The following is a 21,427-nucleotide window of genomic DNA, read 5'->3' as shown; positions in this document are numbered from 1 at the left end:
GGGGTGTTTTTTGCTGTTCTGGCACCATGGGGGCTTCCTAAATGCGACAGGCCCCCCAAAAACCATTTCAGCAAAATTTGCTCTTTAAAATCCCACTGTCTCTCCTTCTCTTCTGAGCCCTCTAGTGCACCCACAAAACACTTTACATCCACATATGAGGTATTTCTTTACTCAAAAGAAATTGGGTTACACATATTGTGGGGCTTTTTCTCCTTTTACCCCTTGTAAAAATAAACAATATGGGTCTACAAGAACATGTTAGTGTAAAAAAAAAATATGCAGATTTTGATTTTTCTCCTCCACTTTGCACCAAAAAAAGATGCAAATAACGACAAAAATTTACGACTGTGTTAAAGTAGAATATGTCACGGAAAAACAATCTCTGAATCAGAATGAAAGGTAAAAGCATTCCACAGTTATTAATGCTTAAACTGACAGTGATCAGATGTGCAAAAAATGCTCTGATCCTTAGGGTCAAAATGGTCTCGGTCCCTAAAGGGTTAAAAGGGTACTCCGGCGGAAATCTTAATCCTTCCAGTACGTATTAGCTAAAGATGAGCGAACTTACAGTAAATTCGATTCGTCACGGACTTCTCGGCTCGGCAGTTGATGACTTTTCCTGCATAAATTAGTTCAGCTTTCCGGTGCTCCGGTGGGCTGGAAAAGGTGGATACAGTCCTAGGAGACTCTTTCCTAGGAATGTATCCACCTTTTCCAGCCCACCGGAGCACCGGAAAGCTGAACAAATTTATGCAGGAAAAGTCAGCAACCGCCAAGCCGAGAAGTTCGTGACGAATCGAATTTACTGTAAGTTCGCTCATCTCTAGTATTAGCTGCTGAATATTACAGAGTAAATTCTTTTCTTTATGGAACACAGAGCTCTCTGCTGACATCATGACCACAGTGCTCTCTGCTGACATCTGTCCATTTTAGGAACTGTCCAGAGCAGCATATGTTTTCTATGGGGATTTTCTCCTACTCTGGACAGTTCTTAAAATGGACAGAGATGTCAGCAGAGAGCACTGTGGTCATGATGTCAGCAGAGAGCTCTGTGTTCCATAAAGAAAATAATTTCTTCTGCAGTATTCAGCAGCTAATAAGTACTGGAAGGATTAAGATTTTTTAATAGAAGTAATTTACAAATCTGTTTAACCTGGCACCAGTTGATTAAAAAAAAATACAAATAAAAAAAAAAAAAGTTTCCCCCCCGAAGTACCCCTTTAAACCCTTAAGGACCGGGGTTTTTTCCGTTTTTGCATTTTCGTTTTTTGCTCCTTGCCTTTAAAAAATCATAACTCTTTCAATTTTGCACCTAAAAATCCATATGATGGCTTATTTTTTGCGCCACCAATTCTACTTTGTAATGACGTCAGTCATTTTGCCCAAAAATCTACGGTGAAACGGAAAAAAAAAAATCATTGTGCAACAAAAATTTTTTTTTTTAAATGCTGTTTTGTAACTTTTGGGGGCTTCCGTTTCTACGTAGTACATTTTTCGGTAAAATGACACCTTATCTTTATTCTGTAGGTCCATACGATTAAAATGATACCCTACTTATTTAGGTTTGATTTTGTCGTACTTCTGGAAAAAATCATAACTACATGCAGGAAAATTAATACGTTTAAAATTGCCATCTTCTGACCCCTATAACTTTTTTATTTTTCCGTGTATGGGGTGGTATGAGGGCTAATTTTTTGCGCCGTGATCTGAAGTTTTTAACGGTACCATTTTTGCATTGATAGGACTTATTGATTTTTAAATGATATAAAAAGTGACCAAAAATGCACTATTTTGGATTTGGAATTTTTTTGCGCGTACGCCATTGACCGAGCGGTTTATAGAACGATATATTTTTATAAATCGGACATTTCCGCACGCGGTGATACCATATATGTTTATTTTTATTTACACTTTTTTGTTTATGGGAAAAGGGGGGTGATTCAAACTTTTAATAGGGGAGGGGTTAGATGATATTCATTCACTTTTTTTTTTCACTTTTTTTTGCAGTGTTATAGCTCCCATAGGGACCTATAACACTGCACACACTGATCTTTCACATTGATCACTGGTTTCTCATAGGAAACCAGTGATCGAGGTTTCTGCCGCTTGACTGCTCATGCCTGGATCTCAGGCACTGAGCAGTCATTCGGCGATCGGACACCAGGAGGAGGCAGGTAGCGGCCAACCCGCTGTCCTGTAAGCTGTTCGGGATGCCGCGATTTCGCCGCGGCTATCCCGAACAGCCCACTGAGTTAACCAGCAGCTTTTACTTTCACTTTTAGCCGCGCGGCTCAGCTCTGAGCGCCGCGATCGGTGCTGCGCGCTATTAGCGGCGGGTCCCGGCTTCACTATGATGCCGGGCCCGCCGTGATATGATGCGGGGTTACCGTGTAACCCCGCGTTATATCACGAGAGCAGGACCAAGGACGTACCTGTACGTCCTTGGTCCTTAAGGGGTTAACCCGTACAGGACCAAGGGCGTATGGATACGCCTTCTGTACCTGGGTCTTAAGGACCCAGGGCGTACCTGTCGATCAGCAGGCACCCCATGCAAGTGCCCAGGGGGGTCAGACCCCCCATGTCGGCGATCGGCGCAAATCCCAAGTGAATTCACACTTGCGATTTGCGCCGATTCCGGGTCATACGGGTCTATGGTGACCCAGTGACGTGGAATATAAGGGGTATCAAGGTTGTCTAAGACACCCACGATCCCCCTGTAGCGATAGGAGTGAGGTGGCAGAGGTGCCACCCCTCCTATCTCTGCTATTGGTGGTCTAGACGCGACCACCAATAGGAGATCGGGGGCGGAGGGTTTACTTTCGTTTTCCCCGTTCTTCCCACCCACAATAGGCGGGGAAACGACGGGGACCGAACGCCGAAGATCCACTTACCCATCGGTGGAAGCTGCAGGACTGGATTGGCGGCGGTGATCGGCGCGGGCTGCAGAAGAGGACGGCTCCCTGGATCCGACGGAAGCCGGTAAGTTGCCTAGCAACATCTAGAGGGCTACAGTCTGAGACTGTAGCCCTCCAGATGATGCAAAACTACAACTCCCAGCATGCCCAGACAGCTGCTGGGCATGCTGGGATTTGCAGTTTTGCAACAGCTGGAGGTCTACAGTTTAGAGACCACTGCACAGTGATCTCTATACTGTAGCACTCTAGATCTTGCAAAACTACAACTCCTAGCATGCCCACACAGCAGTTTGCTGTCTGCGCATGCTGGGATTTTTAGTTTTGCAACATCTGGAGGTCCACAGTTTGGAGATCACAGTGCAGTGGTCTCTATCTGTAGCCCTCCAGATGTTGCAAAACTACAAATCCCAGCATGCCGAAACAGCTGTCTCGGCATGCTGGGAAAAGTAGTTGCGCACCTCTAGCTGTTGCATAACTAGATCACCCAGCATGCCCTTCGGCGATCAGTACATGCTGGGAGTTGTAGTTTTGCAACAGCTGGAGGCACACTGGATGGAAAATACTGAGTTAGGTAAAAGAACCTAACTGAAGGTTTTCCAACCAGTGTGCCTCCAGCTGTTGCAAAAGTACAACTCCCAGCATGCACGGTCTGTCAGTACATGCTGGGAGTTGTAGTTTTGAAACAGCTGGAGGTTGTCCCCCCCCCCCCCCTGTGAACGTACAGGGTACATTGACATGGGCGGGTTTACAGTAAGTTTCCTGCTTCAAGTATGAGCTGCGGCAAATTTTTCACCGCAGCGCAAATTTCTAGCGGGAAGCTCACTGTAAACCTGCGCCGTGTGAATGTACCCTAAAAACACTGCACTACACTAACACATAATAAAGGGTAAAACACTACATAAACACCCCCTTACACTGCCCCCCCCCCCCAATAAAAATGAAAAACGTATTGTACAGCAGTGTTTCCAAAACGGAGCCTCCAGCTGTTGCAAACAGCAACTCCCAGCATTTCTGGACAGCCACTGAATGTCCAGGCATGCTGGGAGTTTAGCAACAGCTGGAGACACCCTGTTTGGGAATCACTGGCGTAGAATACCCCTATGTCCACCCCTATGCAATCCCTAATTTAGTCCTCAAATGCGCATGGCACTCTCTCACTTCAGAGCCCTGTCATATTTCAAGGAAACAGTTTAGGGCCACATATGGGGTATCTCTGTACTCGGGAGAAATTGCGTTACAAATTTTGGGGGGCTTTTTCTCCTTTTACCCCTTATGAAAAGGAAAAGTTGGGGGCTACACCAGCCTGTCAGTGTAAAAAAATAAAAAATTTTACACTAACATGCTGGTGTTGTCGTTTACTTTTTATTTTCACAAGTGTTAAAAAGGAAAAAAAGACCCCCAAAATTTATAACACAATTTCTCCTTAGTACGGAAATACCCCATATGTGGGCATAAAATGCTCTGCGGGCGTACAACAAGGCTCAGGAGTGAGAGTGCACCATGTACATTTGAAGCCTAAATTGGAGATTTGCACAGGGGTGGCTGATTTTACAGCAGTTCTGCCATAAACGCAAAAAAAGAAATACCCACATGTGACCCTATTTTGGAAACTACACCCCTCACGTAATGTAATAAGGGGTACAGTGAGCATTTACGCCCCACAGGTGTCTGACAGATTTTTGGAACAGTGGTCCGTGAAAATGAAAAATGTAATTTTTCATTTGCACAGCCCACTGTTCCAAAGATCTGTCAAACACCAGTGGGGTGTAAATACTCACTGCACCCCTTATTAAATTCTGTGAGGGGTCTAGTTTCCAAAATGGGGTCACATGGGGGGGTCCACTGTTCTGGCACCACGGGGGGCTTTGTAAACACACATGGCCCCCGACTTCTATTCCAACCAAATTCTGTCTTCAAAAGCTCAATGGTGCTCCTTCTCTTCTGAGCATTGTAGTGCGCCAGCAGATCACTTGATGTCCACACACTGGGTATTTCCATACTCCAAGAAATGGGGTTACACATTTTGGGGGTCATTTTCTCCTATTACCCCTTGTAAAAATATACAATGTGGGGGAAAACCAGCATTTTAGTGAAACATTTTTTTTTCCATTTACACATCCGACTTTAGCAAAAAGTCGTCAAACACTTGTGAGGTTTTAAGGCTCACTGTACCCCTTGTTGTGTTCCTTGAGGGGTGCAGTTTCTAAAATAGTATGACATGTGTTTTTTTTTTTTTTTTTTTGCTGTTCTGGCACCATAGGGGCTTCCTAAATGCGACATGCCCTCCAAAAAACCTTTTCAGCAAAATTCGCTTTTCAAAAGCCAAATGTGACTCCTTCTCTTCTGAGCATTGTAGTGCGCCAGCAGAGCACTTGACGTTCACACTTGGGGTATTTCCATACTCAGAAGAGATGGGGTTACAAATTTTGGGGGACATTTTGTCCTATTATCCCTTGTAAAAATTTGAAATTTTAGGGAAAACTAGCATCTTAGTGGAAAAAAAAAAATCATTTACACATCCAACTTTAACAAAAAGTCGTGAAGCACCTGTGGGGTGTTAAGGCTCACTGGACCCCTTTTTACGTGCCTTGAGGGGTCTCGTTTCCAAAATAGTATGCCATGTGTTTTTTTTTTTTTGCTGTTCTGGCACCATAGGGGCATCCTAAATGCGACATGCCCCACAAAAACCATTTCAGAAAAACTCACTCTCCAAAATCCCATTGTCGCTCCTTCCCTTCTGAGCCCTCTACTGCGCCCGCCGTACACTTGACATACACATATGAGGTATTTCCTTACTCGAGAGAAATTGGGTTACACATTTTAGGAAGATTTCTCTCCTTTTACCCCTTGTAAAAATTCATAAACTGGGTCTACATGAACATGCCAGTGTAAAAAATAAAGATTTATAATTTTCTCCTTCAATTTGCTGCTATTCCTGTGAAACACCTAAAGGGTTAACAAACCTTTTGAATGTCATTTTGAATACTTTGAGGGGTGCAGATTTTATAATGGGGTCATTTGTGGGGCATTTCTAATATGAAGGTCCTTCAAATCCACTTGAAAACAGAACTGGTCCCTGAAAAATTTTGATTTTGAAAATGTTGTGAAAAATTGGAAAATTGCTGCTGAACTTTGAAGCCCTCTGATCTCTTCCAAAAGTAAAAACATGTCAACTTTATGATGCAATCATAAAGTAGACATGTTGTATATGTGAATCAATATATAATTTATTTGGAATATTCATTTTCCTTATAAGCAGAGAGCTTCAAAGTTAAAAAAATGCTAAATTTTAAATTTTTTCATTAAATTTTGGAATTTGGAAACGATGCAAGTATCGACAAAATTTTACCACTAACATAAAGTAGAATATGTCACGAAAAAACAAACAAACAATCTCGGAATCAGAATGAAAGGTAAAAGCATCCCAGAGTTATTAATGCTTAAAGTGACAGTGGTCAGATGTGCAAAAAATGGCCGGGTCCTACAGTGAAAATTGGCTGGGTCCTTAAGGGGTTAGCCTGTTGGGGACGAAGGGTGTAGCCATACGCCCGTGGGAATTTCGGGGATCGGACCGGAGTGACTGCTGATATCGATCAGCAGGCACCGCGCGCAAATGCCCAGGGGGGTTCATCAGACCACCCCCCCCCCATGTCGGCGATCGGCACAAATCGCAAGTGAATTCACACTGGCGATTTGCGCTGATTTGGGACATACGGGTCTATGGTGACCCGATGTATAAGGGGGATCGCGGTTGTCTAAGACACCTAAAATCCCCCTGAAGGATAGGAGTGAGGTGTCAGGGGTGCAACCCCTCCTATCCCTGCTATTGGTCATCAGAAGCGACAACCAATAGCAGATCGGGGGCGGGGGGGTTAACTTTAGTTTTCCGCGTCCTGCCCCCCCACAATAGGCGGGGCAGAACGGGGAACCGGGCGCCGAAGATCCACTAACCCATCCGACGGCAGCGGGCGACGGTGATTGGCGGGCAGCGATGTCGTGCCGCAGAAGAGGACAGCTCCCTGGAACCTACGGAAGTCGATAAGTTGCCTAGCAACATCTGGAGGGCTACAGTCTAAGACCACTTTATAGTGGTCTCTAACCAGTAGCCCTCCAGATGTTGCAAAACTACAATCCCAGCATGCCCAGACAGCTGTTTGGGCATGCTGCAATATGTAGTTTTGCAACAACTGGAGGGCTACAGTTTGAGACCACTATACAGTGGTCTCTAAACCGTATCACTCCAGATCTTGCAAAACTACAACTCCTTGAATGCCCAAACAAGCTGTGTGCTGTCTTGGCATGCTGGGATTTGGAGTTTTGCAACATCTGGAGGGCCACAATCGGAGATCGCTGTGCAGTGGTCTATAAACTGTAGCCCTCCAGATGTTGCCAAACTGCAAATCCCACCATGCCCAAACAGCAAACAGCTGTCTCGGCATGCTGGGAGTTGTAGTTGCGTACCTCCAGCTGTTGCATAACTAGATCTCCCTAGAGTTTTGCAACAGCTGGAGGCACACTGGTTGGAAAATACTGAGTTAGGTAACAGAACCTAACTGAAGGTTTTCCAACCAGTGTGCCTCCAGCTGTTGCAAAAGTACAACTCCCAGCATGCACGGTCTGTCAGTACATGCTGGGAGCTGTAGTTTTGAAACAGTTGGAGGTTTGCCCCCCCCCCCCCCCCCTCATGTGAATGTACAGGGTACATTTACACGGGCAGGTTTACAGTAAGTTTCCTGCTTCAAGTTTGGGCTGCGGCAGATTTTTCGCCGCAGCGCAAACTCCTAGCGGGAAACTCACCGTAACCTGCCAGTGCGCATGTACCCTAAAAACACTACACTGCACTAACACGTAATAAAGGGTAAAACACTACATATACACCCCCCTTATACTCCCCCCCCCCCCCCCCAATAAAAATGAAAAACATATTATACGGCAGTGTTTCAAAAATGGAGCCTCCAGCTGTTGCAAAACAACAACTCCCAGAATTTCTGGACAGCCACTGACTGTCCAGGCATGCTGGGAGTTTAGCAACAGCTGGAGGCACCCTGTTTGGGAATCACTGGCATAGAATACCCCTGTGTCCACCCCTATACAATTCCTAATTTAGTCCTCAAATGCGCATGGAGCTCTCTCACTTCGGAGCCCTGTTGTATTTCAAGGAAACAGTTTAGGGCCACAAATGGGGTATTTCCATTCTCGGGAGAAATTGCACTACAAATTTTGGGGGGCTTTTTCTCCTTTTACCCCTTATGAAAAGGAAAAGTTGGGGGCTTCACCAGCCTGTTAGTGTAAAAAAAAAAACTTTTTACACTAACATGCTGGTGTTGCCCCATACTTTCACAAGCAGTAAAAGGAAAAAAAAAAAAAAAAAAAAAGACCCCCAAAATTTGTAACGCAATTTCTCCCGAGAACGGAAATACCACATATGTGGGCGTAAAATGCTCTTCGGGCATACAACAAGGCTCAGGAGTGAGAACGCACCATGCACATTTGAGGCCTAAATTGGCGATTTGCACAGGGGTGGCTGATTTTACAGCGGTGCTGATATAAACGCAAAAACATAAATACCAACATGTGACCCCATTTTGGAAACTACACCCCTCATGGAACGTGACAAGGGGTATAGTGAGCCTTAACACCCCACAGGTGTTTGAAGAATTTTCATTAAATTTGGATGGGAAAATGAGAAAAAAAAAAAAATTTCACTAAATGCTGGTGTTACCCTAAATTTTTCATTTTCACAAGGGAAAATAGGAAAAAAGCCCCCCAAAATTTGTAACCCCATTTCTTCTGAGTAAGAAAATACCCCATATGTGGATGTAAAGTGCTCTGCAGGCGAACTACAATGCTCAGAAGAGAAGGAGCGCCATTGGGATTTTGAAGAGAAAATTTGTCCGAAATTGAAGGCCACGTGTATTTACAAAGCCCCCATAGTGCCAGAACAATGGACCCCCCTACATGTGGCCCCATTTTGGAAACTGCACCCCTCACGTAATGTAATAAAGGATGCAGTGAGCATTTATGCCACACAGGTATCTGACAGGTTTTTTGAACAGTGATCCGTGAAAATGAAAAATAAAATTTTTAATTTGCACATCCCACTGTTCCAAAGATCTGTCAAACGCCAGTGGGGTGTAAATACTCACTGCACCCCTTATTAAATTCTGTGAGGGGTGTAGTTTCCAAAATGGGGTCACATGTGGGAGGGTCCACTGTTCTGGCACCACGGGGGGCTTTGTAAACGCACATGGCCTCTGACTACCATTGCAAACTGATTCTCTTTCTAAAAGCTCAATGGCGCTCCTCCTCTTCTGAGCATTGTAGTTCAGCAGCAGAGCACTTGACGTCCACACATGGGGTATTTCTATACTCAGAAGAAATTGGGTTACAAATTTTGGGGGTAATTTTCTCCTATTACCCTTTGTAAAAATGTAAAGTTTAGGCAAAATCTGCATTTTTGTAAAAAAAAAAAAAATTCTCATTTACACATCCAACTTTAACAAAAAGTTGTCAAACACCTGTGGGGTGATAAGGCTTACTGTACCCCTTGTTACATTCCTTAAGGGGTGTAGTTTCCAAAATAGTATGCCATGTGGGTATTTTTTGCTGTTCTGGCACCACAGGCGCTTCCTAAATGCGACATGCCTCCCAAAAACCATTTCAGCAAAATTCACTCTCCAAAATCCCATTGTTGCTCCTTTCCTTCTGAGCCCTCTACTGAGCCCGCTGAACACTTGACATACACATGAGGTATTTCCTTACTCGAGAGAAATTGGGTTACAAATTTTGGGGGATTTTTCCCCTATTACCACTTGTAAAAATGCAAAAACTGGGTCTACAAGAACATGAGAGTGTAAAAAATGAAGATTTTGAATTTTCTCCTTCACTTTGCTGCTATTCCTGTGAAACACCTAAAGGGTTAACACACTTACTAAATGTCATTTTAGATACTTTGAGGGGGTGCAGTTTTTTTTTTATTTATAATGGTCATTTGTGGGGTATGTCTAATATCAAGGCCCTTCAAATCCACTTCAAAACTGAACTGGTCCCTGAAAAATTCCGATTTTGAAAAAAATTGGAAAATTGCTGCTGAACTTTGAAGCCTTCTGATGTCTTCCAAAAGTAAAAACATGTCAACTTTATGATGCAAATATAAAGTAGACATTTTGTATATGGAAATCAATATATAATTTATTTGGAATGTCTACTTTCCTTACAAGCAGAGAACTTCAAAGTTAGAAAAATACTACATTTTTAAATTTTTCATAAAATTTTTGAATTTTTCACCAAGAAATAATGCAAATGTCACCGAAAATTTACCAATACCATAAAGTAGAACATGTCATGAAAAAACAATCTCGGAATCAAATTTATAAGTTAAAGCATCCCAGAGTTATTAATGCTTAAAGTGACAGTGGTCAGATTTGCAAAAAATGCTCCCGTCCTTTGGGTCATAATGGGCTCCGTCCCCAAGGGGTTAAGGACTAAGGGCGTATGGGTATTCCCATGGGAAATCCGGTCCCCGCCGCTCGCCGGGCGGGGACCGGACCGGGGTGACTGCTGAGTCAATTCAGACCGGCGATTTGCGGCTATTCCGGGTCAATCAAGTCACGAGTGATCAAGGAGACTAGGAGAAAAAGGGTGAATGGGGCTGTCCAAGACAGCCCCATTCACCCTTACCCAGCAGGAGTGAGGTGGCACAGGTGCTGCCTCACGATCACGTGATTGATCGGTCAGAATAACCGACCAATCACGACCCTGCTGGGCGGCGATCGGGACGCCGACGATGGCGGCGATCGGGGCCAGTGGGGGTCTCCTACCTTGCCCTGGTCCGGCGGAGGTCCCCTCAGGATCGGTGGCAGCGACAAGAGCAGCAGAATCGGTGGCAGCAGCGGTGGCGGTCCCGGCGACAGGATACAGCAGCAGGTGAGGCCTGTTCACCTTCTGCTGTTGCTTAGCAACAACTTGCAGCATGACCTTTAGTAGTCTGTGCATGCTGGGGGTTGTAGTTATGCAACAGCTGGAGGCACATTTTTTCTATGAAAAAGTGTGCATCCAGCTGTTGCATAACTACAACTCCCAACATGCACAGACTACCAAAGAGCATGCTGGGAGTTGTAGCAGTGTGCCTCAAGCTGTTGCAAAACTACAACTTTCAGCATGCCCTTCGACTGTCAATGCATGCTGAGTGTTGCAGTTTTGCAAAAGCTGGAGACACATAGGTGACAAACTTGGTTTCACAACCAAATTCAGTGTTTTGCAACCAGTGTGCCTCCAGCTGTTGCAAAAATACAACTCCCAGCATGCACTGAGAGACTGTACATGCTGGGAGTTCTAGTTTTGCTACAGCTGGAGGCACACTGGTTGCTAAACACTGATTTAACCCCTTAGGGACTCAGCCTATTTTCACCTTAAGGACTCAGCCCTTTTTTGCAATTCTGACCACTGTCACTTTATGCATTAATAACTCTGAGATGCTTTTACGGATTATTCTGATTCTGAGACTGTTTTTTCGTGACATATTCTACTTTAACAAAGTGATAAATTTTCGTTGTTACTTGCATTCTTTCTTGGTGAAAAATCCCAAAAGGTCATGAAATTTTTGAAAATTTAGCATTTTTCTAACTTTGAAACTCTCTGCTTGGATTTTCCAAATAAATTATATATTGATTCACAAATACAATAGGTCTACTTTATGTTGACATCATAAAGTTGGCATGTTTTTGAAGACATTAGAGGGCTTCAAAAGTATAGCAGCAATTTTCAAAATTTTCACGAAAATTTCAAAATCTGAATTTTTCAGGGACCAGTTAAGTTTGAAGTGGATTTGAGAGGTGTTTCTGTGAGAAATACCCCATAAATGGCCCCATTATAAAAACTACACCCCTCAAAGTATTCAAAAGGACTTTTAAAAAGTTTGTTAACCCTTTAGGTGTTTCACAAGAATAGTAGCAAAGTGGAGGAGAAAAATCAAAATCTGCATTTTTTTACACTAACATGTCCTGGTAACCTCATTTTTTTTCCTTTTTAAAAGTGGTATTAGGAAAAAAAAGCCCCCAAAAACCCCTGTACAGACTACTTCGGACACCCATATACTCAACTATACCTAATATAGACATTAGAGAACAACAACTTACCTCAGGTTCTATCGGTAAAATAACGGTCCATAAGATGTCCTAAAAAACAAAAACATAAATAAAAATTACAATGAGAATAAGCAATAACGTACTGTTGGTAACATATTAACAGAAGAACCCAAAAAATCTATAGTATATTTTAGTAACCTAAAGATAAATGCGAGAACAGCTAGCATGAAAGAGACTAATTTTACTAAAACATTTACTGCACAATTATCCCAGTGAACATCTACAGGGACATATTGAATATATAGATAGGTATATGGTAACCAACCATACTAGCATATGATCGAATAGCCCCCCCCCCCCCCCCAAGTTTAGTGATACAGACCCTATAACTGTATTGTGCTGCACTGCTAAATAAGAATGCAAACAGGACTAAGTGTCTAAATATACCCATACATCAATATAGGCTGCAAAGGGAATTAATTCCCTAAGCGCAAGGATATGCACGATATGCACATATGTGCTGGTGCAAGACCGGAATTATTTCTAAGTGCAGTGACATGCGCCAAATAAACATACCCGGATCGGACCCTGGTTATGCGCAAGTCGGAGAAGCTGAAGAAATCTAAGTCCTATGACACGCGCGAGATCACCAGCGAATGAGATCACGCGAGACATGCGATCAGATACGTCACCTGGTCACATGATAACAACAAAGAGTAAAAGGAGAACCGGATTGGACCATAAATCACGCGATAAGGGAGATTATGATGTGGCGCTACTCTATTGGAGGGGGACGGAAGTGAGGAGGATCCGAGGTTATATAAACTAGTGATGGGCGTCCGGAGCTCAGTAGCCTCGCAACCCTTGACAAAGCGGAGTCATCCGCGAAACGTCGGGGAGGTTCTGATTGAGTTTTAACCAGCGGCAGTTTTGAATTATAACAGGACTGGTAGTCTATGGTTAGGTGATGCAGATACTGTAGCACACCAATCATATACACTATTTAGGTACCATAGCTCCAGTGATACCGTACACAGTAGGGGGTCAATAGAATACCCCCACTGAAGCACAGTACTGCATCGCTGATAATTTTAAAACGTGTGAAGGGGTTATAAGATTTTATATAAATTCAATAAAAGTTGTTTTTTAGGGGAGGGTATCTAGTAAGGGCTTATCCCCGAGAGGGGGCAACCCCTTAAAGGTTGTTCAATATACAATTACCCTGAGACCCTCAGGGACATTTTTTGGTTTGTTTTTCACATGCACATATGAGGGCAGACAAATGCACTACAGTCCGCTGAAAAAGAACGTATTTGTGAACAGCAGCAGGACCCAACAGTGCAGCACCACAATAAAAAAAAATCCAGGGATTAAACCCTAAATTGCACTCTGTCACACAATTCTGAGCAGCAGATGATTTGTGGAGCAAAAAAATACTGAATTGTGCTTAAAAATTAGGTGGTAAGATGGTTGATAAAGTTCAGGCAGCTTGTTGATCTGTATCAGGCAGCTGACAGCTATCTGCCCCTCTCTGCTGCAATGCTCAATAACGTGAATAGGAGGTTAAGCTATCAATGATCCTTCTCAGTGTGAACAGCAAAGCACTCTGCACTCCTGTCTTTCCCCAATGATGATGTGACTAGCAGTTGCAGTGTAATGCTGTGGTATAAGCTAGTCAGACACACGCAGTCCCGTTCTCTCTATCTCTGAGTGCATAGACGAAATGAAGAGAGGAAAGATGGCTGCCGATTATATAGGGCTTTGACATCACAGGGCTCAATGAATGCTGATAGGCTGCATCTCACATGTGATTCAGGGTCATCCCGCCTACCTTCATTCCCGCCGCCGTTTCCCACCCTCTCATAATCCCCTGCCCCATGTACTCACACGTGGATCCGCCATTTTAGGTCTCCAGTAGCCTGGAACGCTGTAAAATGAAGTTTAATTAAGCTATTCGCGTGATTGAATCGCGGCGATATTCGCATTTGTTGCGAACCTAATTTTTCATAAAATTCGTAACGAATTCAGGTTCGTCAACTCCGATTCGCTCATCTCTATTCATAAGTTCCGACACTGTATCGTGCACAGAAAAAACTCTAGGACCTTTAGATGTAGAAGGAACCTTCCCTTGATCTGCTGGTGCACCTATTGACTGCACAGCCTTGATGAACCTAGGGAATTTTATAGCAGGAAAGTAGGTCTTTCCCTGCACTTCCTCATCTGCAGAACTGGATGATTCAGTCTCATCCACTATTCTGAATTGCTCATCAGAATGCATGATGATAGGAGTATCGCTTCTTCTAGGTCTCTTGCTTGCAGGAGGGGCAACCACTAGGGAGTCCATTAATTCCTTAATGGAACTAAAGACAAATTCTTTGACCCAAACAAACATATCCTGCATGGATGGTTCCTGGTTTGGTGGTAGTCTGGGACGTCAGGAAGGGCAGATGGGGTAATCATATCCATCAGGTAGAGGCACTTTACAAGAACTGCATTCCAGGTGTCTGCGCTTATGGGAAGATTTCCCATGAGGCTCTCTACGCCTTCTAAACCCTCCAGATTCCATAGAGGACATCTAAGAAAAAAAAATCAATATCAAGCATAAAACTATGGGAAAAAAGCGCCCTGGAAGGAAAAACCTACAGTTTTAGAAAAGTAGTCAAATCCGAGCCAGAACATAGGTCCCGCCCACTTCCGGTACAGACCTAACTTTAAAGAAACTAAAATAACTAGAATATATGAAAATATATAAGTAAGGCTCCTGAATGCAAGCTGAAATAATCTATACCCTGCAGAAATAGCCTCCCAATTCACACCGCCACAGCCAGAGAGAAAGAAAAATCTTCCGGCACCGCCGGAAGTGACGTGATGCATCTAACACTGCCTTTGGTCTTCGGCCTTCGGTCTTTCCGCCTTGCCGGAAATGAATCAGAGGCTCTAGAGCTCCGGCCTGCGACTTCCGGTCTTCAGAATAATGGCGGCGCGCAACGAAACTGAGACAGAGATGGCGCCGTCACAGAATTGTACCTTAAAAGAAAAAATAAATATAAGTTGAGAAAGGGGAGCTTAGGAGCGTACATGCTCACATAAGGACAAAAAAAAAAAACTAACTGTCCTAATGTGAGCAGGGCATTTATATAGCCTTTAGGGGAGGTCCTTATACTTTTTATTTAAATTTATAAAAAAATCCAAGGTCCCATTGGCTCACATTGTGCTGCTAAGGGACACTAGGGAATAAGTCTTATGGGACTCTGCCGGGGAATTAAAAACTGTCCACAATTGGGAGGTGTCTACTAAGGGAGTTTTTAATAATTTATATATATATATATATATATATATATATATATATATATATATATATATATATATATATATATATATATATATATATATATATATATATATATATATATACACACATACATACATACACACACACACACACACACACACACACATTAGAAGAAAGAAAAGAACAGCACACAAGTGCACATCAATTCAATTAATAGGTACTCGCCATCATCTGGACCTTGGTTAAAGATCCAAAGTTGTAATATCCAAAGGAAAAGATAGCAGCACACAGGTAGTAGCAAATCCAAGTGAAATTTATTCCATCCTCAGCACAGTACAAAAAGGTACAACGTTTCAACAATAGCACATTGGATGCTTAAGACAATGTGAGATTGTTGAAAAGTCGTGTACTGTGCTGAGGATGGAATAAATTTCACATGGATTTGCTACTAGCTGTGTGCTGCGATCTTTTCCTTTAGATTATATATTATATCTCTATATCTATATATCTATCATATCAATCTATCTATATGTATATCTATATCTGTATATCTATATATCTCCATCTCTATCTCTATATATATTACACACATACACACACACAGTGGGGGGGAAAAGTATTTAGTCAGCCACCAATTGTGCAAGAAGTCCTCCCACTTAAAAAGACGAGAGAGGCCTGTAATTTTCATCATAGGTGTACCTCAACTATGAGAGACATAATGAGAAAAACATCCATACAATAACATTATTTCATTTTTAAAGAATTTATTTGCAAATTATGGTGAAAAATAAGTATTTGGTCAATAAAAAGTTAATCTCAATACTTTGTTATATACCCTTTGTTGGCAATGACAAGTCAAATGTTTTCTGTAAGTCTTAACAAGGTTTTCACACACTGTTGCTGGTATTTTGTCCCACTCCTCCATGTAGATCTCCTCTAAAGCAGTGATGTTTTGGGGCTGTCGCTGGGCAACACTGTCAACTCCCTCCAAAGGTTTCTATGGGGTTGAGATCTGGAGACTGGCTAGGCCATTCCAGGACCTTGAAATGCTTCTTACAAAGCCACTCCTTCGTTGCCCGGGTAGTGTGTTTGGGATCATTGTTTCATCTTCAATGCCCTTGCTGATGGAAGGAGGTTTTCACTCAAAATTTCACAATACATGGCCCCATTCATTCATTCCTTACCACGGATCAGTTGTCCTGGTCCCTTTGCTGAAAAACAGCCCCAAAGTCCCACCCCCATGCTTCACAGTAGGTATGGTGTTCTTTGAATGCAACTCAGCATTCTTTCTCCTCCAAACACGACAAGTTGAGTTTTTACCAAAAAGTTCTACTTTGGTTTCATCTGACCATATGACCTTCTCCCATTCCTCTTCTGGATCATCCAAATGCTCTCTAGCAAACTTTAGAAAGGCTTGGACATGTACTGGCTTAAGCAAGGGGACACGTCTGGCACTGCATGATTTGAGTCCCTGGCGGCATATTGTGTTACTGATGGTAGCCTTTGTTACTTTTGTCCCATCTCTCTGCAGGTCATTCACTAAGTCCCCCCGTGGGGTTCTGGGATTTTTGCTCACTGTTCTAGTGATCATTTTGACACCACAGGGAGATCTTGCGAGGAGCCCCATATCAAGGGAGGTTATCAGTGGTCTAGTATGTCTTCCTTTTTCTAAGAATTGCTCCAAAGGGGATTTCTTCACACCAAACTGCTTGATTATTGCATATTCAGTCTTCCCAGCTTGGTGCAGGTCTACAATTTTGTTTCTTTGACAGCTCTTTGGTCTTGGCCATAGTGAAATTTGGATTGGGACTGTTTGAGGTTGTTATACTCATAACAAATTCAAACAGGTGCCATTAATACAGGTAATGAGTGGAGGACAGAGGAGACTCTTGAAGTTTCAGGTCTCCGAGACAGAAATCTTGCTTGTTTGTAGGTGACCAAATACTTTTACCAAGGAAAATACCAATTAATTAGAAATCATACAATGTGATTTCCTGTATCCCCCCCTCCATTCTTTCTCTCATAGTTGAGGTATACCTATGACGACAATTACAAGCCACTCATCTTTTTAAGTGGGAGAACTTGCACAATTGGTGGCTGACTAAATACTTTTTTCCCCCACTGGATGTGTCATATAAAAATTTTTTTCTTCCCCCATATAAATACATTTATATAACGCTTCAAAATGTCTGGAGATATTTCTTATGCAAGTCTATGGGACATTTCCTGATCATACTGCTCTTGAGCTGCAGAGATTGACAACTGTCCGGCAGACAGGTACAGAGAAAGATACATTTGTGCTGGGGAAGGGACATGGGGACGGGACATAAGGACAGGAGTGGCATTGCTGCCTTTCCTTTCTTTGCTGGAGACAAAAGGTTTAGGTAGACTAAAAATGTGCTTAACTGTCTTAGTAGATGTCTTTAAGCGCATCACGATGATGAACAAGACTAGAAAACTAAGGGGGACATTTATTATACTCTGAACCTGGTACAGATCAGTAAGAAGTCACAAATTGTTGAACAATCCACATGGCTTGTGTGTGGTGATACCGTATTCTGCCCATCCTGTCTGGCATCTTGGGCCCACTACTCAGGACTCAATATATTGAATTCTAATGACATGTTCATATTTTCATTTTACTGTTTCTTTATGATATGTGTTAGTCGAGAAGGTGAAGAGTGAATCAAGTGACCTGTCTGCCCCAATGGGAATCCTCCAAATTGCCCTGAATATAGTGTGGGGTGGGGGGGGCGGGGAGGAGGAGCTGCTCCAGTTCAGTTAAGAGTTCAGTCTAGCTCCAGTGCTAGTTGTTAGCTGAGCTCCTGTTGTACAGTGTTGAGAAGTCATAGAGAAGTGTGAGGTGATCTGAGGAGGCCTCAAGCTAATAAGAAATCTAAACCTGCACCCACGCATATCCTAAGGAAGATCCCCTATGGGAGTAACCCTTTAAGCACCAAACTCTGGGGAAGAGGAAGCAATAGTCTCCAGTCAGTCTACAGTACCAAAGTCAGCATGGATTGCTATTCATCCCAAGTCAGTCTCCATACAGCACATCACAAGCAATGGCACAAGTCCCAGCAAGGCAATAGGCTTTAAAGGTTTACTCTGCACTCCTCTTTGCACCAATCTATCCTGCCTCAGTAAATACAGTTATATGTAACCTTGTATCAAATATTTATTGCCCCGTTCCTGGCCCAGGAGAAGCTGTCTCAAACCTCGGACCATGTATTGGCTAACGGCGTCCTGGCATCACGGAGTGTTAATTTCACATTATCCACCTCATAGATACCGCATATGCAAACATTTGCAACTTTTTAACAATCTAACGAGGTGGCCTTGACGTGGCGAGTGGGCTTGTACGTTTTGATCAAAATGTATACTAACGACCTGTTAGTTTTTGAAATTATACTCAGAAACAAGTAGACCAAATTACAAACGGTGGATGTGCGGCTGTGTTTCTCTTTTTGTGTTGCACATTCCACTCCTCTCATTTGGCCCAGGCGTTTTTAATTAGCAGGATACTGCATAAGGGTTTCCTCCCACCTTTCTCCCATCCCTCTGACAGTGAGCACATGGTAGTTTCATACTGGTGTGGTTCTCAGTGGCGGCCATTGTTTCTGTGATGCTTTGTCTGTGGGGTGGAGTGGCCCAGAGCCAGGGGCTTGGTCGGGCAGTAGTGGGACTGCCTGGCCACTGGGTCGCTCCCCCCCGTTGGGCATGGGGTCTCGGGGGCAGTGGTCGCCACCGGGGGCTATGCCAGTGTCAGGTTAGGGACCCATTCTAACGAGGTGGCCTTGACGTGGCGTGTGGGCTTGTACTTTTTGATCAAAATGTATACTAACAACCTTTTAGTTTTTGAAATTATGCTCAGAAGCAAGTAGATCAAATTACAAACTGTGGATGTGCGGCTGTGTTTCTCTTTTTGTGTTGCACATTTTTAACAATCTCTACCATGGTTCGAGTGGGTGGGGCTTATTCCACGCAGAAGGGGCATGTTTCTCTTGATAAATACAGTGCAATCCTACAATGGCAGGTGTTAAAAGGGGTACTCCAGCACTAATACATCTTATCCCCTATCCAAAGGATAGGGGATAAGATGTCTGACCACGGGGGTGTCACGATCACACCCTATTGGTCCAGCCAAGATGCTAGAGAGAGTGTGATGGTGCAAGGGTTAAAGCCGCCAGACCTCTGGGTATCCACTACTAGTCCCAGCAAGTCACCAAATTAACCCTTAGATAAATGTGTTTCCACCAGAGCTGCCTTCAGAAAGGTGAACTCATATTTAGAGATCAGAGACCAGAGCTGATTAATTAAACATTTAATCTGATAAAAAGGTATCACAGTGCTGACTATATAAAAATACAGAAACAAATGACATATAGGTATAAAAATATAGAAAAGTTTAGCAAGACAAGTTCAGAAAACAAAAATGAAGTTCTTACACCATGATGGTATAGCAGTCCATGAGAGTGAGTTCCAGCTGTCCTTAGGATGGTCTTGTCAGCTTGTTGCACAGCATTGAACACCCTGAGTCTAGCATTGTTATATATTATATATCTGCCTTTTTGGAGGGAGACTCCATTCCCCCCTCCCCTCTGATCCCACCAGGGGGGCATCTCTGTTGCTTCAAAGGGCCTCTGACTTCAAAGGAGATACAAACAAACAGCCAGACCCCCAATAAAATGCAATACATATAGGATTCACCGTCTGAATGACCTCTCACCCATGTCTTGGATAATCAGTCACACACAGTTATAATTTATAATACACATATAGGATTTTAATAATCAGGCCTTGGGCCTGACAGGGGGTCCCGCCGCTGGGGACCCCTGCAATCTTGCATAGGGCACCCACCTCTTTGAGCTGCACACAGTGCTGCCAGCTCACAAACGGGGCCATCACACCCCCTCCCATAGACTTGAATAGTGGGGGCGGGGAGTAACGTCACACGGGGCGGAGTCGTGATGTCATGATACTCCGGCCCCATGGTCAGCACCCGGCAGTTTGTGAGCTGGCAGCGCGGCGTGCAGCTCAAAGAGGTGGGTGCTGTATGCAAGATTGCGGGGGTCCCTAGCGGCGGGACCCCGTGGTCAGACATCTTATCGCCTAGCCTTTGGATAGGGGATAAGATGTCTTAGGGCCGGACTACCCCTTTAACCCCTTGGGAACAGAGCCCATTATAACCCTAAGGACGGGAGCATTTTTTGCAAATCTGACCACTGTCACTTTAAGCATTAATAACTCTGGGATGCTTTTACCTATAAATTTGATTCCGAGACTGTGTTTTTCGTGTCATATTCTACTTTATGGTAGTGGTAAATGTTTGTCGATACTTGCATAATTTCTTGGTGAAAAATTCCAAAATTTGATGACAAATTAGAAAATTTTGCATTTTTCTAACTTTGAAGCTCTCTGCTTGTAAGGAAAATAGACATTCCAAATAAATTATATATTGATTCACAAACACAATATGTCTACTTTATATTTGCATCATAAAGTTGACATGTGTTTTTTACTTTTGGAAGATATCAGAGGGCTTCAAAGTTCAGCAGCAATTTTCAAATTTTTCACAAAATTTTCAAAATCGAAATTTTTCAGGGACCAGTTCAGGTTTGAAGTGGATTTGAAGGGCCTTCCTATTAGAAATACCCGACAAATGACCCAATTATAAAAACTGCACCCCTCCAAAATGACATTCAGTAAATTTGTTAACCCTTTAGGTGTTTCACAGGAATAGCAGCAAAGTGAAGGAGAAAATTCAAAATCTTCATTTTTTACACTCGCATGTTCTTGTAGACCCAGTTTTTGAATTTTTACAAGTGGTAATAGGAGAAAAATCCCGCAAAATTTGTAACCCAATTTCTCTCGAGTAAGGAAATACCTCATATGTGTATGTCAAGTGTTCGGAGGGCGCAGTAGAGGGCTCAGAAGGGAAGGAGCAACAATGGGATTTTGAAGAGTGAATTTTGCTGAAATGGTTTTTGGGGGCATGTCACATTTAGGAAGCCCCTATGGTGCCAGAACAGCAGAAAACCCCACATGGCATACCATTTTGGAAACTACACCCCTCAAGGCACGTAACAAGGGGACCAGTGAGCCTTAACACCACGCAGGTGTTTGACGACTTT

General features: G+C 43.2%; 1 long non-coding RNA gene across 16 annotated transcripts in view; it reads right to left on the bottom strand.

Annotated features, from left to right (window-relative positions):
• Nucleotides 1-21,427, bottom strand: part of LOC130340500 (uncharacterized) — a 106,599-nt gene that overhangs the window by 16,641 nt on the left and 68,531 nt on the right. For 15 of the 16 annotated variants that reach the window (XR_008880599.1, XR_008880598.1, XR_008880607.1 and 12 more), the window contains exon 4: nucleotides 12,053-12,091. The exons of the other annotated variant lie outside the window; for it this stretch is intronic. This is a non-coding gene — a long non-coding RNA (uncharacterized LOC130340500). The remainder of the gene's footprint in view (nucleotides 1-12,052; nucleotides 12,092-21,427) is intronic. 16 annotated transcript variants of the gene reach the window in all.

Source organism: Hyla sarda, unplaced genomic scaffold, assembly GCF_029499605.1.
Source record: "Hyla sarda isolate aHylSar1 unplaced genomic scaffold, aHylSar1.hap1 scaffold_593, whole genome shotgun sequence".
Classification (NCBI taxonomy): Eukaryota; Metazoa; Chordata; class Amphibia; order Anura; family Hylidae; genus Hyla; species Hyla sarda.
This window is presented reverse-complemented; position numbering and strand designations above follow the sequence as displayed.